Genomic DNA, 14872 nt, shown 5'->3' with positions numbered 1-14872 from the left:
ACTTATCTATACTCAAAAATTCAGAAATCTATTTTGAGATGTATTGGTTGTGAATTAATTTCTTTTGGTACAAACTCATTTCTTTCCTAGATTAAATGTAATAATATGTTTTATGACATCTGATGGTTCCTGAAAATCAATAAAACTAGTCGATGATTAATGTTTGACTGAAGGTGAAGGGAGAGGCTTCTGGAGAAGCAGAGCAGTATAGAGGGAGTTTCTTCTGGAGAGATACTCAAGTCTCAGCAAGAATCTCAAGAGTTGAATGGAAGAAAATAACTTTTAACAACTATTTTGTTATTTACTTACAGAAAGGTAAGGGTCAACATGTCCTAAATATGTCAATGATGTATTTCTTCAAGAATGACAAAATAGGTGGTGGAGGTGGGATACTTGAGAAGTCTTTGATCAAATTTATTTCTTGAAGTGTGCTATGCAGCATTGCTAGGATAGGAAGTTTATTCCTAGTATGAGAAATTTTGCTTATGGAGCATAATTTCTTAAGTGGTTTCTTTTCATTCATCTATCTTTCATAAATTTATTTGATGAAGTGGTTTTGGTTGAATTAAACTTGATAGTGAAAGGAAGGAAAGACTGAGTTTTTGGATGTTTAAATGACTATTACACCCATTCTTTGTGATTAAAATTTAAAGTGCCTAGCCTTAAGACGCTCTGGCTCTTGTATCCTAGAAACTGGAGTTGTAATCTTGTTCTCACAAAGTGTCCTCTCAGATATAATCTTCGCAAACTGAGCATTCTACTACTTCATAGAGAATGAGATTCAATTCAGCATTCTTAAGACAGCGGGGGAGGGAAAATGCATGAGAGAAAAGGAGCCTTTCTTAAAAGTACTAGAATGAGAATTGAAAACAGACAGACCTGCCTTCACAATTGGCAATGCAAGGCTTGATGTGTGTGTTTGTTGGCTTCTGATACTTCTTTCGGCCTCACTTGTGGATGTACCATCTGCTAATGAGTTATTATTTGGAGTTGTCAAATCATATACAACATATCAGTGTCTTCAAAATTCTAGTTCCTGCCTCTGTTTTGTTTTTTTCTTTATTATGACTTTCTGGGGACAGATTCCCTCTGTGATGGAAGATGTAGAGCAGGAGATTGGAAGGACAATGCAACCTCTGATATTTTCTTGCCTTTATTTTTTTTTAAAAAACTTAGCAAGCGAGTAATAGTTTGAAAGAAGAAGAAAGTACATGTTTAGGTGACAAGGAAAATGGACGACATTCAGCTCCCATCAGGAAACATAATGAATCTTTCACTGAGTGAAGGTTTATCATAGATTACAGGGTATATAGTTTATGAGTCTTTGGGGTTGGGCAGTGGGTTAGGCCGGGTTCATCATTTACCAGCTGGCAGGCACTGAGCAGATTGCTTGAACTCTCTGAACCTTAATTTTCTCATCTATAAAATGGAGATACTTGCCTAACCAAGTAGTTGTGAGAGTAAATTAGATAATCGTGTAAAGAACTCAGTACATTGTTTGGCACTTGATAGATGTTCAATGAATGTTAGCTCTCCTTTTCACGAGAAAGTTCAACTAAGTGATTCAGGCCAAATTGAGAAGTTGCTGTTTCATTCTCTAGGAAAAGAAAAACCAATAATGCTGCAATAATTATATCTTCTTTTGTACAAGAGAGCAACTAATTCTATGTTAAGAAAGTGGGGTCCGACAATATAAAAGAATGATGAAACAATTGGGTTTTACTTTTTTTTAATCGGAGGCATTTAAAAGTCCCTCTGATGTTTCATATGCAAGTCTTCTGATGAGGTGTGGGTGTGGCATCCTTTGAAACTTGCAAGATGACCTGTGGGAAAAGTCACCTTTGTTCAAGGCGAAGGATGTATTTCTGGTACCTCCTCCTTTCTTTTATAGAAGGCAAAATATGTCCTGGAGTAACTCAACTTCCTGTTTCATTGTCAAAGGAACTCTCTGGAAAGGAGAGTGTGCCCATACTTATCCTCCATAGAAAGAGAGATGACCCTGAGAAAGAAAGCTGGGCATCATCATGCTCCTTTCTCCAAAAGCTCACAAATAAGTACTTTAATGGGTTTACATGGGTAAGGATATATAGATTTATTCATTGTCATAAATTTGCATTCACTCAGAAATACCTGGTATCAAATTTAGAATGAGGCTAGTTGTTCTGTAGCTTATTTATTGATTAAACAATGAAAGAGGTACTAAAGTTTGTTAGAGGAATATCTACCTACCTATTTGTTAATTGTGAGAACAAACAGAAACATTTACTTAGGTACAAAAAAATATTAATAAAAGCAGAATTACCCAGCGGTCGAGGTATTAAATATACTAAATTTGATTTTTCACTTATGCATATGTAATAGACCAAGCTATACTTGATTATTAGGTGTGTGGCACAAAAATCTTAATTTCTCTTAAAGTACTCTGTAAAACTGACATACTGAATCCTCTCATCCATGATAATCTGAATCGATAATTTGTTTTCATATTTTAATTGTTTTAAAACATTAGGACCTATAGTTCTTGATTAAGAAACAAAGAGAAATCACAATTGTAGATTTGTGCTCTTAAGGAATATTTAAACCAAAGACGAACACATTTTCCTCATATGGAGAGTTCCATATTTGGTCTTGGCAGTCAGATGACTGCCTTCCTCACCTCTCTTAGCTTACTTTCCTGCTCTGTAGGATGGCAACGGGATCTATTTTATAGATTCATTGTGATATTTAAATAAAATAAGTTGCCCAAAGTGCTTGACTTAATAAATGCTAGCTATATATATTTTTGTTTCAATTATAAAAAGCTAACTCATGAGTGAGATTTCATAGTGATGTGGTATCCCTTAATAAATTTATATTTATCCAGTTGCCATTTATGATTTAATTACCAAAATTAGAAAGTTAATCTACCATTCTTGAGCATAACTACACCTTTTTGTCAGAAGAATCTTGCCTCAGGGTCACCTTATAAAGAAACTAGTATTACTGAAGTTATTTATTTATTTTTAAATCTCAGTGTCTAAACCATGTGGGATGGGACTTACTTCATACTGAATTTCTAAGGCCAGAAATTGTGACCTTATTATCTTGATAAAACGCTCATCTGTACACTTTATAATACATGGAGAAATGTTGTATAATACATGAAAAAAACTTGGTCAAAAATAATTAAGCCATCTTCTGTGAGAAATAGTGATTCTTTAGGCCAGTGAAGCCCTTGTGATGGTCTGCTAGATATGAAGGAAAGAAAGTTCTTTGCCTATCTCCTAGGGATACTGCCATACTGCTTAAGACAGCAGGGAAGCACCTTGGCAGAAGAGCTATCCTTTGCCCCCATAAGGGGTTTGCCTTCTCTTTGACCTAGTCTGGTCGATGCTTCCATTCAGGGCTGGGCATCCATGTGTGACTTTGAAGAGAGGGCTCTTCACCCCAGCTGCCCCTTTTCTTGCTCCCTCTAGGGTAGTGCTGGGTGGAAAGAAAGCCAGCCAGAAATAAATATTCCTTAGATCTCATCATTCTTCTTTTTGATAAGAATACTTGTGCCAGTAATTTTTTTTCTTTTTAATAATATTTTATTTTTCAATTATAGTTGACATAGACATTTCTATAACTTATGAAGTGATAAATCTAGTACTTATCTGACATCATACATAGTTATTACAGTATTATTGACTATATTCTAGTACTTATCTGACACCATACATAGTTATTATAGTATTATTGACTATATTATTGACTATGTTCTCTATGCTATACTTCACATATCCATGACTATTTTGTAACTATCAATTTGTATTTCTTAATTTCTTCCCCCCTTTCACCTAATCCCCTGACCCGCCCCCACCCCCAAATCTGGCAACAATCAAAATGTTCTCTGTATCTGAAGTTGTTTCTGTTTTGTTTGTTGTTTATTCTGTTTTTTAGTTTCCACATATAGGTAAAATCATATGCTATCTTTTTCTGTCTGACTTATTTCACTCAGCATAATGCTCTCTAGGTCCATTCATGTTGTTAAGGATGGCAAAATTTCATTTTTTTTATGGCTCAGTAATAGTCTTTCATATATATATGTTTATGTATATATATATGTTTATGTATATATATATGTGTGTGTGTGAGTGTGTGTGTATGTATATGTGTATATATGGAGAAATGTTGTATAATACATGGAAAAAACTTGGTCAAAAATAATTAAGCCATCTTTTGTAAGAAACAGTGATTCCTACCCTCCTCTTTAGACCAGTGAAGACTTTGTGATGGTCTGCTAGATATGAAGGAAATATATGTATATATACACACACACACCCACTTCTTTATCCATTCACCTGTTGATGGATACTTAGGTTGCTTCTATAACTTAGCTATTGTAAATAATACTGCAATGAACATATGGATACACATGTCCCTTCAAAGTAGTGTTCAGATAAATACACAGGGTGGAATTGCTGGGTCCTTCCTTGTTTCTTGTTATAGCCTTTGTTTTAAAGTCTATTTTGTCTGATATAAGTATTGCTACCTCAGCTTTTTTTTCTTTTTTAGGTTTTATTTTCATGAAATATCTTTTTCCATCCCTTTCCTTTCAGTCTGTTTGTCTTTTGATCTGAAATGAGTCTCCTATAAGCAGCATATATATCGGTCTTGTTTTCTTAACTGTTCAGCCATCCAAAGTCTTTTGATTGTGCATTTAATTCATTTACATTTAAAGCAATTGTTGCTAGATATGTAGTTTTTGCCATTTTATTATTTATATTTTTTGATCATTTTTTTCTTTTTAAAGAAGTCCCTTTTTTCTTGTAATACTGGTTTGGTGGTGATAACTCCTTTAGTTTTATTTTGTCTGGGAAGTTCTGTATCTGTCTTTTGAGTCTATGTGATAGCTTTGCTGGGTATAGTAATCTTGGTTGTAGGTCCTTGCTTTTTATCACTTTGAATATTTCATGCCAAGTCCTTTTGGCTTGCAAAGTTTCTGTTGAGAAATCAGCTGGCAGTCTTATGGGAGCTCCCTTGTTGACAACTAACTGCTTTTCTCTTGTTGCTTTTAAGATTTCCCCCTTTGTCATTTTAATTATCATATGTCTTGATGTGGGCCTATTTGGGTTCATCTTGTTTGGGACTCTGTGCTTCCTGCGCTTGTATGTCAATAGTCTTCAATGATGGAAACGTAGGGAAGTTTCCATCATTCTTTCTTCAAATATGTTTTCCAATTTCTGCTCTCTCTCTTCTCCTTATGGTATCCCTATGATGTGAATGTTGGTATATTTGGTGTTCTCCCTGAAGCCCCTTAAACTATCCTCATTTTTTGGATTCTTTTTCCTTTTTGCTGTTCTGATTTGTTGCTTTCCTTCACCTTGTCTTCCTAATTTCTGATTCAGTTCTCTGCTTCATCTGATCTACTGCTGATTTCCTCTATGTATTCTTTATTTCAGTTATTGTATTCTTCATTTCTGATTGGTTCTTTTTCATGTTTTCTATTACCATTTTTATGTTTTCTATCTCTTTATTGAAGTTCTTACTGAGATCATTGAGCATACTTAGAATCAATGTTTTGAACAAGCATCTAGAAGATCACTTGTCTCCATTTTGTTTAGTACTTTTCCTGGAACTTTGTTTTGTTCTTTGTTTCTCTATTTGGCTGCCTCCCTATGTTTGTTTCTATATATTAGTAGAACTGCTACATCTCCCAGACTTAGTAGAGCACACTTACGTAGTAGGTGTCCTGTGGGGCCTGATGGCACTGTCTCCCTAGTCACCTGAGCAGGATGCTCCAGGTGTGTACCTTCTGTGGGTTGTGTGTGCCCTCTTGTGGTAGTTGAGCCTCAGTTGCTATTTGCTTATCAATAAGAGGGATTGACCCTCAAGCTGACTGGCTGTAAGGACTGGCTATGACTATCGTGGAAGAGGTATTGTGCAGAGGCTGACCCTATGGAGCAGAATTTTCTTTCGTAGGGCTCTAGTGTCTTCCCAGTTTGCCCTTTGAGTGTATTGTTTGTGGAGGTGGTTGGGTGGTGCTGTGGTATGGTCTGAAGCTGGCTACTGGGTGTGTTGATTCTGGGGCCTCTTGGTAGGGGCTCTGTTGTAGACCAAATTCAGCCATTTATCTTCCTATGAGTCCATTTATCTGACCAGGAACCTATAGATAAAACAAATAATCACCTTCAATTTTACACTTTTGTAAATCTAGGTTTTCATATACTGAAAGATTGACATATCTATATTGAAAAGTTTAGTGAAAGAAAAAAGTGCTCACATTTATGTATATGCGTGTGCAGGGAAGGGAAACATCTACCCTTCCTTTTCTTTTTTCCTTTTTTGCTCTTAATCAGCCTAAAGTGCAAGGCAGCAGTCCTGATTTTATGCCTGCCTTTTTCTAGCTTATTAATGACTGCTTTAATTGTGTCCCAAAATTGTCAGGAGTCTAATTGGTCTGACCCTCCATGATTTTTCTAAACATTAAATGATGTAATTGGTGCCAGAGATTTGTGAGTGAGACTCAAAAGAGGCATTATTGGTCTGCACATCACTTGATGAACAATGGTGTGAGTGAGCTTTTAGTCTGATCTTTATTCATATCTGGTCTTGCTTTATAATTTATACTGCTCCTAGCAATATACAATGCAGTGGTAAAATAAATGGCACAAAGAATATTTGGTGTTGCTTGGTCCTGGTGATGTTAGGAATTCCAGTCACATTCGTTCCTGCTCACATTACCTATAATATTTAAAAATGAATTTTCAGTCTTCTTCCATATTTTCTTTGTTCTTTGGAAATGCATGGTTCAACTTTAGAACAGGGTAAATTAATTAAATTCTAAGCTCTTAATGGTATTTAAAAAAAATACCATTAATTTTTTTTAAACAAAAGGATGAGAGATAACTGACTCTATTTAAGGCTTCCCTATCCCTTAGTTTTTTGTAAGGGGGAAAATCAATGCTTGTGTATTGAGCCACTTGCAAGTTTTGAGACTGGGAACCTAGAAATTCTCTCTCTTTACTCATATAAATGGGAAAATGACAAGAGTGATTAAAATGGCTCTTGGGAGCATTGGAACCCAGCAGGAGAATCAATCAAGCCATATCTATAATAGTTGAATAAACTCCATTGGGGCCACCTCTATTCTGGGATGACAGCACCTTTTACAGTGAAAACTAGAGTTTCTTGGTGTATTAGTTTGCTAGGGTTACTGTAACAAAGTACCACAGCTGGAGTGGCTTAAGCAACAGAAATTTATTATCACTGATCTGGAAGCTGTAAGTCCAAAATCAAGGTGTCAGCAAGATTGGTTCCTTCTGGAGCTGTGAGGATCTTTTTCAGGCTTGTAGTGGCCATCTTCCCTCTATGCCTTTTTATGTTATCTTGCCTCTATGCCTGTTACTGTATGCAAATTTTCCCTTTTTATGAGAATACCAGTCATTTTGAATTAGGGTCCACCCTAATGACCTCGTTTTAGCTTCATTATCTCTGTAAAGACCCTATCTCCAAACACTTTATATTCTGAGATACTTGGGGGTTAGGACTCCAGTATATTTTGAGGGGGAGGGACACTTTTCAACCCATAACATTTGTATCCTGAATTTGTCAAAAAATGGGAGATTGACGAGGTAAAATTCAGAAGGGAAATGAGGAGAGACGGAACAGCAGAAAAATATATGTGCTATGAGAAATAAAACTCCTGGGTGATGTTCTCCTGAGAAGGGGCAGTCATATCAGCATGAAGAGGAAGAGTAGCCACTGAGTGAAAAATAGCTGTTTTGAATTTTTGGAAAGATGTATAGCAAGTGAATTGATACTAGATGATATTATTAGGGTGTTTGTGACTTCAGAGGGAGAATAATATATGAATAAGAGCATAGCTGTGGAATTAGCTAGACAGTGTGATCTTGGGCAAGTCTCTTAATTTCTTTGACCTTTACCTTCTGATTTTCGGTCTTTAAGAGGTAAACATGCTTCATAGGGTTCTTATGAGAAATCAATAAGATAATTCATATAGAAGTCTCAGCACGTGTGTGGCAACCTTTTTTCAGTAAATGTTAGCTGCCTTTGTGTTGGTATCCTGGCTGAACACAGATTCAGGATGTGGAAGAATTTTAGTGTTTTGTGGGTTGTGGTGAATTAAATGAAAGCATCAGCCCTAAGCATGAAGACCAGCAGCCCTGATTCCATATTTGTAGGTGGTGGTTGGTTTTCAAAACTTCTTTTTCTTTTTGCAAAACTTTGACCTGTTTTGCTAAGGATATGCTTGGCCTCTTGGATAGTTGCCATAGACACTGTCTGATTTTAATCTTTAAATCTGAGAGAGACCCTGACAAATAGTAAAAGTTCAAGAATACTATTGGATGAACAATTTCAGTTAGTTGAAATAAAATGTCACTGAATTATCTAAAAGCTACTCCAGTCCTTTTCAAAATAATGTTTGTGAGTAAATCTGTCAAGTATGTATAACTTGGTGGTTTTAGGCAATTTAAGTTATAAACTATTGTTTCTTGCCATCATCATTATGATCCAGGATGTGATATTCATTGGTGGAATATCACATGCAAAGAGAAAATACAGGCAACACTTGTTTGAGAGGCCAAAGTCCTCTTCTGGCATGATTCTAGCATTAATGTAGTTGGCCTTGGATCATTGGATAAAGGCTTTGCCTTGCCATTTCATTTGACTGTGGGGATGTTGTTCTGAAGGCTACTTCTTGAGTATTATCATTATGGGGGCCACCAAAAGCTGGGGATTGAGAAAGGAGATGTCCTTTATATACTGTTTAAGGTTGTGACTAAGCAAACTTGGGTGGCAGAAAGAATTTTTCTTTGGCAAACACTATTAGAAATATTAATCCACTAAATCGCATAACTTTCAAAGTTAGATACTATTACTATCCCTACTTTACAGATGAATAGACATAAGTCAGTGGAGAAGTCAGGATCCAAACCAGTCAGTCTAATAATTCCAGGGTCTGCTCTCCTAACAATTGGATCACTGTATGGGAGGTTTGTCTGCAAATAAATTATGAAACCCTAAGCCTTTGGAGTAGAAAGCAATAAATTCTATTTTTCATGGAAAACCTTTCTGTGAGGGATAAGAATAAATGTAAGTGACAAAATAAAGAATAGGTACATTACTACTTTTACTTTTCAGATTCCATCAGAACACCTTACCAGTGGCCTCTCTGCACATCTGAATGAAATAAGGCATTTATTTTATTTGCTTTTTTATCATTCAGTTTATGTGTATTTGGAAAATTAAAGTGCTAAAAAGAAAATCAGTTGAAGGAGAGACTATGTATATCAACCTGTTCTTAACCTATTTACTGAACAAATATTTATTAGTATATTTAAAAATGAAATAATCTTTTTGTCAACAATCAAAATTCATTATTTTGCATCAAAATAAATCTTTAAATCTCATTAGTTTCCTTTAAAATTTTATGTTATTCTGAAATCTATTCTCTTACAGTTTGGACAAATTAATAGGATATCAATATTAGATAATCACAAATGTTTTAGAATTTAACAAAAATAGAAGTTATTGCTCTCTACTCCAAAAAAAATTTTTTTTGAGGAAACTAAGGCACAGAGAGATTAAGTAGTATACCTGTGGCCTCACGGTTAGTAAAAGGAAGAGCTGGGTTTCCAGTTCAGGCTCTCTGATGTAGAGTCCATTTTCTGTGTTACTGTTATTTTGTTTGTAAAATACCCTCCATTAATCTACCACACAGATGTTGCTTTAAGGGCTTAATATATGCAAAGCATAGTGTGAAGAGCTGTAGAGTTAAGAAATCATTTTTTGAAATCAGGCCTCTTTCTGTCTTGAAGGATTTTATTTTTTAGTAGAGATAGTAACACAAACATATAAATAAACAATGAAAGGTAAGGTTTGGACAGGAGGGGCTTTGAGAGGAAGATACTTCTGGCTGAAAATCAACAGTGAGTTTCTGAAGGAAGTAAGATTTCAGTTTTAGTTCTAGGAAGGCAGACCCTGTACTTTGGTTTCCTAGTTCTTAGCACAAGATCTATAGCATTATAGATGCTTTTTATAACAATTCAATTCTTTTAAAATAAACGAATACTTTGGACCTAGATATGAGAAGTAGAAGTAGAGGAAGGATACTCTCAGTCCAACTTCATGATGCAAAGGTCAATTGTCTACTGACTCCAGGTGGGGCCCTGTGCTAGGTGGGGAGAACAGCAAGTACCAAAGCACGGAGACAGGAAAGCTCAGGGTGCAAAGTCCACCTGGGTGTACAATGTTACGGGGTGTGGGAAGGGAGTGGGAGGTAAGGCTGGAAGAGTGTTGGAAAGATCTTGTTCTGAGGAACGTGAGGAGAAAGATCCCCAAATGTGTCATTATTGTCTATATTTTTACTTTTCTTAAGCAAGTCTTGGTGATTGCTGATTATGATCATTTTTTTCTAATATAAAAAAAAACTACTTAGATGTAAGAACAGCAATTTATTCATTTTTATATATTTCATTTACAATATGCTAGAACCTGGAATTGTTATTCATTTCTATATGTTTCCAAACCATATAAACAGTCTAAAGCAGTAGAAAAATGTCTTGTTTGTATTTAACATAATGAGCCAATTCTAAAATGATGTTTAGACACATTAAACCAAATCAATTCTGAGGCAAAGCTAATTTTTAAACGTTCATGGAATTTTTCCTGAAGGATTTGAGTGGAGGCTGTTCCTTAAAATAGCTGCAGAAACTTGGGACGAGGTGCTTAATTTATATTGCATATATAAGCAATATGTACATTTTATATATCTCTATGCTTATACCAACTTCTCTGTAGCTATCCCACTATGTAGCATATAATATAAAAAATTTAAAGAGGTTTTGAACTTTAGAATCTGACAGATCTGATTGGAAGCACAGCAATGTCACTTTCTAGCTATATGTCATTAGGCAAATTGCTTAACTTTAAACCTGAATTTTCTCATATATAAAATCAGAATTACAATTTCTAACTCATTATGCTCATAAGAGCATACATTTATTATTGCATAATTGCTGTGTATTTTCCATTTGAGGAAACTGAGGCACAGAGCGATTAAGTAGTTTACCCATGGCTGCACAGCTAGTAAAAGGCAGAGCTGGGTTTCCAGTCCAGGCTCTCTGATGTAGAGTCCATTTTCTGTGTCACTGTTATCTATTTGTAAAGGACCCTCCATAAATCTACCACACAGATGATGCTTTAAATACTCATTTCTTTCTTTCTCTCCCACGGCATTTGGAAGGCTAAAATGGGACAGTAATTCTACCTTTTAAAAGTTCATATGTAAGCTTTCCAAATAAAAAGACATTAAAAAATTTCGAGGTCTAAAGTTTTAGAGTGCTTAGAATGTTAATAACCATTTTTCCATATCGAATATATTAGTGATATATGTTCAACATAGAAAATTTTAAAAATAAAGAAAGAGGTGAAATGAATCAAGATCATCTATACTCCTTGGAGATAATAAAGTGATTAAAATTTCAGTAAAATGAATGAATTTTTAAAAAATAGAAATAAATTGGTATATAACATAATATTAGTTTCAAGTCTACAACATAACAATTCAACATTTGTATATTTTCCATAACTATTATTACAATAAGTCTAATTACCATTTATCACTATACAATTATCCCCCTTCACCTATTTTGCTCAGTTCCCAACCCTCTTCCTCCATGATAACCACCGATCAAGTCTCTGTATCTATGAGTTTTGTTTGGTTTTATTTTAGTTTGTTTTGTTTTTTAGATTCTCTATATAAGTGAAATTATATGGTATTTGTCTTTCTCTGACTTATTTAGCTTAGCATAATACCCCTAAGATCCATTAATGTTGTTGCAAATGGCAAGATTTTTTTCCTTTTTTTTAATGGCTGAGAAGTATTCGTGTGTGTGTGTGTGTGTGTGTGTGTGTGTGTCATAGTTTTTTTATTCATCCATGAATAGGCACCTAGGTTGTAACCCTATCTTGGCTATTGGGAGCAATACCTCAGTGAACAAAGGGTTGTATGTATCTTTTTGAATTAGCATTTTTGTTTTCTTTGGATAAATAACCAGAAAAGGAAAATCTGGATTATACGGTAGTTCTATCTTTAATTTTTTTTTCGAGGTATACACATCAACACACTTTACTTTTTAAAAATCTTCACAAGAACACTGCAAGGTAGACAGAATTGTCTCCATTTTTGTAGGTGGAGAAACAGACCCGGGGGGGAGGATTCTAAACAACTGTCCACCTAGCGATTTCTCACGTCACGTTTTATTTTTCGTTTTTATTTTATCTTTGTATTAAGTTTATTGGGGTAACATTGGTTAATATAATTCTATAATTTTCATAAGTACATTATAATTTGTATATTCTATTGTGTGTTTACCACACAAAGTCCAATTTCCTTCAACTACCATATATTTGATCTCCTTTACTCAACTTTTTACCTCCCCCTATATTTGACCCTCTTTACCCTGTCTAACTCCCCCCTCCTCCCCCAACCCATACCCTCTGCTAACCACTAGACTATAGACCACGTCCATAAGTCTCTGTTTGTTAGTCCTGTTCATTGGTTGCTTTTAGGTTTAAATCCCACATATAACTAATATCATGTGATTTTCAACTTTTTCAGTCCAATGGGTTTTGTTTTTTAATTCATTCTGCAACTCTGTGCCTTTTTATTGGTGAGTTCAGTCCATTTACATTTAGGGTGATTATTGAAATATGAGGTCTTCTTATAGCCATTTTATCTCTTGCTTTCTGGTAGTTCGGTGTTTCCATTGCTTCCTTGTCCTTGTGTTTCTGTTTTCTTTATTTTGGTTGGGTTGTGTGGGTTTTGCCTCTGGTTCTTCTTGTTTTATGTTATATATTTCAGTTCTGAATCTTCTGTGTGTGGTTACCATTACGAATATGTAAAGGATTGTTATGTATATATAGTCATCCGTTTTCTTCTGCGTGTGCCTTATCTCTTTTCCTCTTTGCAAATTTTGATCTTCGAATCCACCCCTTTTCAGTCATTGTTATCTCTATTTGTCCCTATATGTGCTGAACGTTCACTACTATCTTGCTATAGCAATTCTCTTCTTATTATTTAAGCTTATAATGACCTGTTCTTAGTAAGGCTTGCACTCCGCTGCTTCTATTTGCCTGTTCGTCACCTTACTCCTAATTATGTTTTTGTTGTTGTTGTTGTTATTTTGTTTTAGGTGAGCTTATCCCTTAGTGTAGGCCTTGTAGTGGAGAATTCCTTCAATTTTTGTATGTCTAGAAAGGTCTTTACTTCTCCTTCATATCTAAAGGAGAGTGTAGCTGCATACATTATTCTATGCTGGTAGCTCCTTTCACTTAATAGTTTAAATATTTGATTCCATTCCTTTCTGGCTTGTAAGGTTTGCACTGAGAAGTCCGAGGGTAATCTAATGGGTTTTCCTTTATAAGTTACTGTTTTCTTTTTCCTGGCTGCCCTGACAATTCTATCTTTGTCACTGATTTTCGATAACTTTATACAATGGTCTTGGTGAAGGCCTTTTGGGGTTGAGGTAATTGGATGGACTTCTTGAATTCCAAGCTCCAGCTCATTCCTTAGATTTGGGAAATTCTTGTCCACTATTCATCTGAAAATGCTTTCTAGTCCCTGCTCCTTTTCCTCGCCTTTGGTAATGCCCATTATTCTTATGTTTCCTCTCCTGAGGAAATGCCAAAATCGATATCAAGAGTTTACTATCTATGTTTTCTTCTAGGAATTTTATCATTTCAGTTCTTACATTCAAGTCTTTAATTCATTTTGGTATCAGCTAATTCTTGTATTTCTCTTTCATCATTTTTCATTCTTCAGTTTCTCTCTTTTTCCTTCTGATTTATTTCTAGATTTCTGTCTTCATTATCACTGATCCTTTTCTCCATTTGGTTGACTCTATTTCCCAAGCTTGCTATTTCATTTTTCAACCCTTGCAGTGTGTGTGTGTGTGTGTGTGTGTGTGTGTGTGTGTGTGTCTGTGTGTGTCTGTGAGTTTTATCTCCAGAACATCTATCCTGTTCTTCTTGAAGATTTCAATCTTCTTGCTCTGCTCATCTAGTTGTTTTTTCAGTTCCTAAAATTGTTGATATGACTCATTTCGGAACTTATTGAGTTTTTTTCAGAAGTACCATCCTGAATTCTGTGTCATTTAAATCACATATTGCTATGCCTATAAGCTTATTTTCTGGAAAATTTTCTTTCTTTCTTTCTTTCTTTCTTTCTTTCTTTCTTTCTTTCTTTCTTTCTTTCTTTCTTTCTTTCTTTTTCTTCTTTCTTTCTCTTTCTTTCTTTCTTTCTTTCTTTCTTTCTTTCTTTCTTTCTTTCTTTCTTTCTTTCTTTCAGACACCTTGTCACCTTGGTTGTTCATGGTGCTTAATGGACTATTTCTTCACCTGGGAATTAATAGAAGTGTATTCTGCTGCTTTTCCCAAAAGAAGATTTATTATATAAAGGTCTCTCTTTAGCCTGCTGCAAAGAAGATGCTTTTCTTTTGGTTTCCAGTAGGTGGTGTCTAAGCCTCTTGGATCCCTGCTTTATTTAAAGCCTAAATAATGTCTTTTTTATTTTCTTGTAGATATTTAATCACACTTGCTACTCTTAGTCTCAGTCCCTGTCAGTGTTAGCAACAGTTTCATTAGTGTTTGCTCAGATTCCCCTGGGGCTCTGCAGTGATTGGTCTTGGAGGGTATAGGGGGAGGGGCCCTCTGGGTCAAGACTTGGGGGCTCTGGCTCAGCCTTGGTTTTGCCACTGGGGCTGGTAAAAATCAACTGTTGTTTCTCTGTGGTCCTATCCCACTTCTCTGCTTTCTGCCTTGATGACCGGGCCCTGGTGCCTTCTGCGTGGAACTCACAGCACTTACGGGCAGGGCAGTTCAGGGA

The 14872-nt window shown here is 35.4% G+C and overlaps 1 protein-coding gene across 1 annotated transcript in view; it reads left to right on the top strand.

The window, feature by feature from the left end:
- Window positions 1-229: 229 nt before the first annotated feature.
- Window positions 230-14872, top strand: part of CDH17 (cadherin 17) — a 68975-nt gene continuing 54332 nt past the window's right edge. Inside the window, exon 1 of the mRNA XM_039877132.1 lies at window positions 230-315. The gene's annotated coding sequence lies outside the window, so the exon portion shown is untranslated. The remainder of the gene's footprint in view (window positions 316-14872) is intronic.

This window comes from Pteropus medius, unplaced genomic scaffold, assembly GCF_902729225.1.
Source record: "Pteropus medius unplaced genomic scaffold, Ma_sr-lr_union100, whole genome shotgun sequence".
Classification (NCBI taxonomy): domain Eukaryota; kingdom Metazoa; phylum Chordata; class Mammalia; order Chiroptera; family Pteropodidae; genus Pteropus; species Pteropus medius.
Note: the sequence above shows the minus strand (reverse complement) of the source record. Positions and strands in the feature narration are given on the sequence as shown.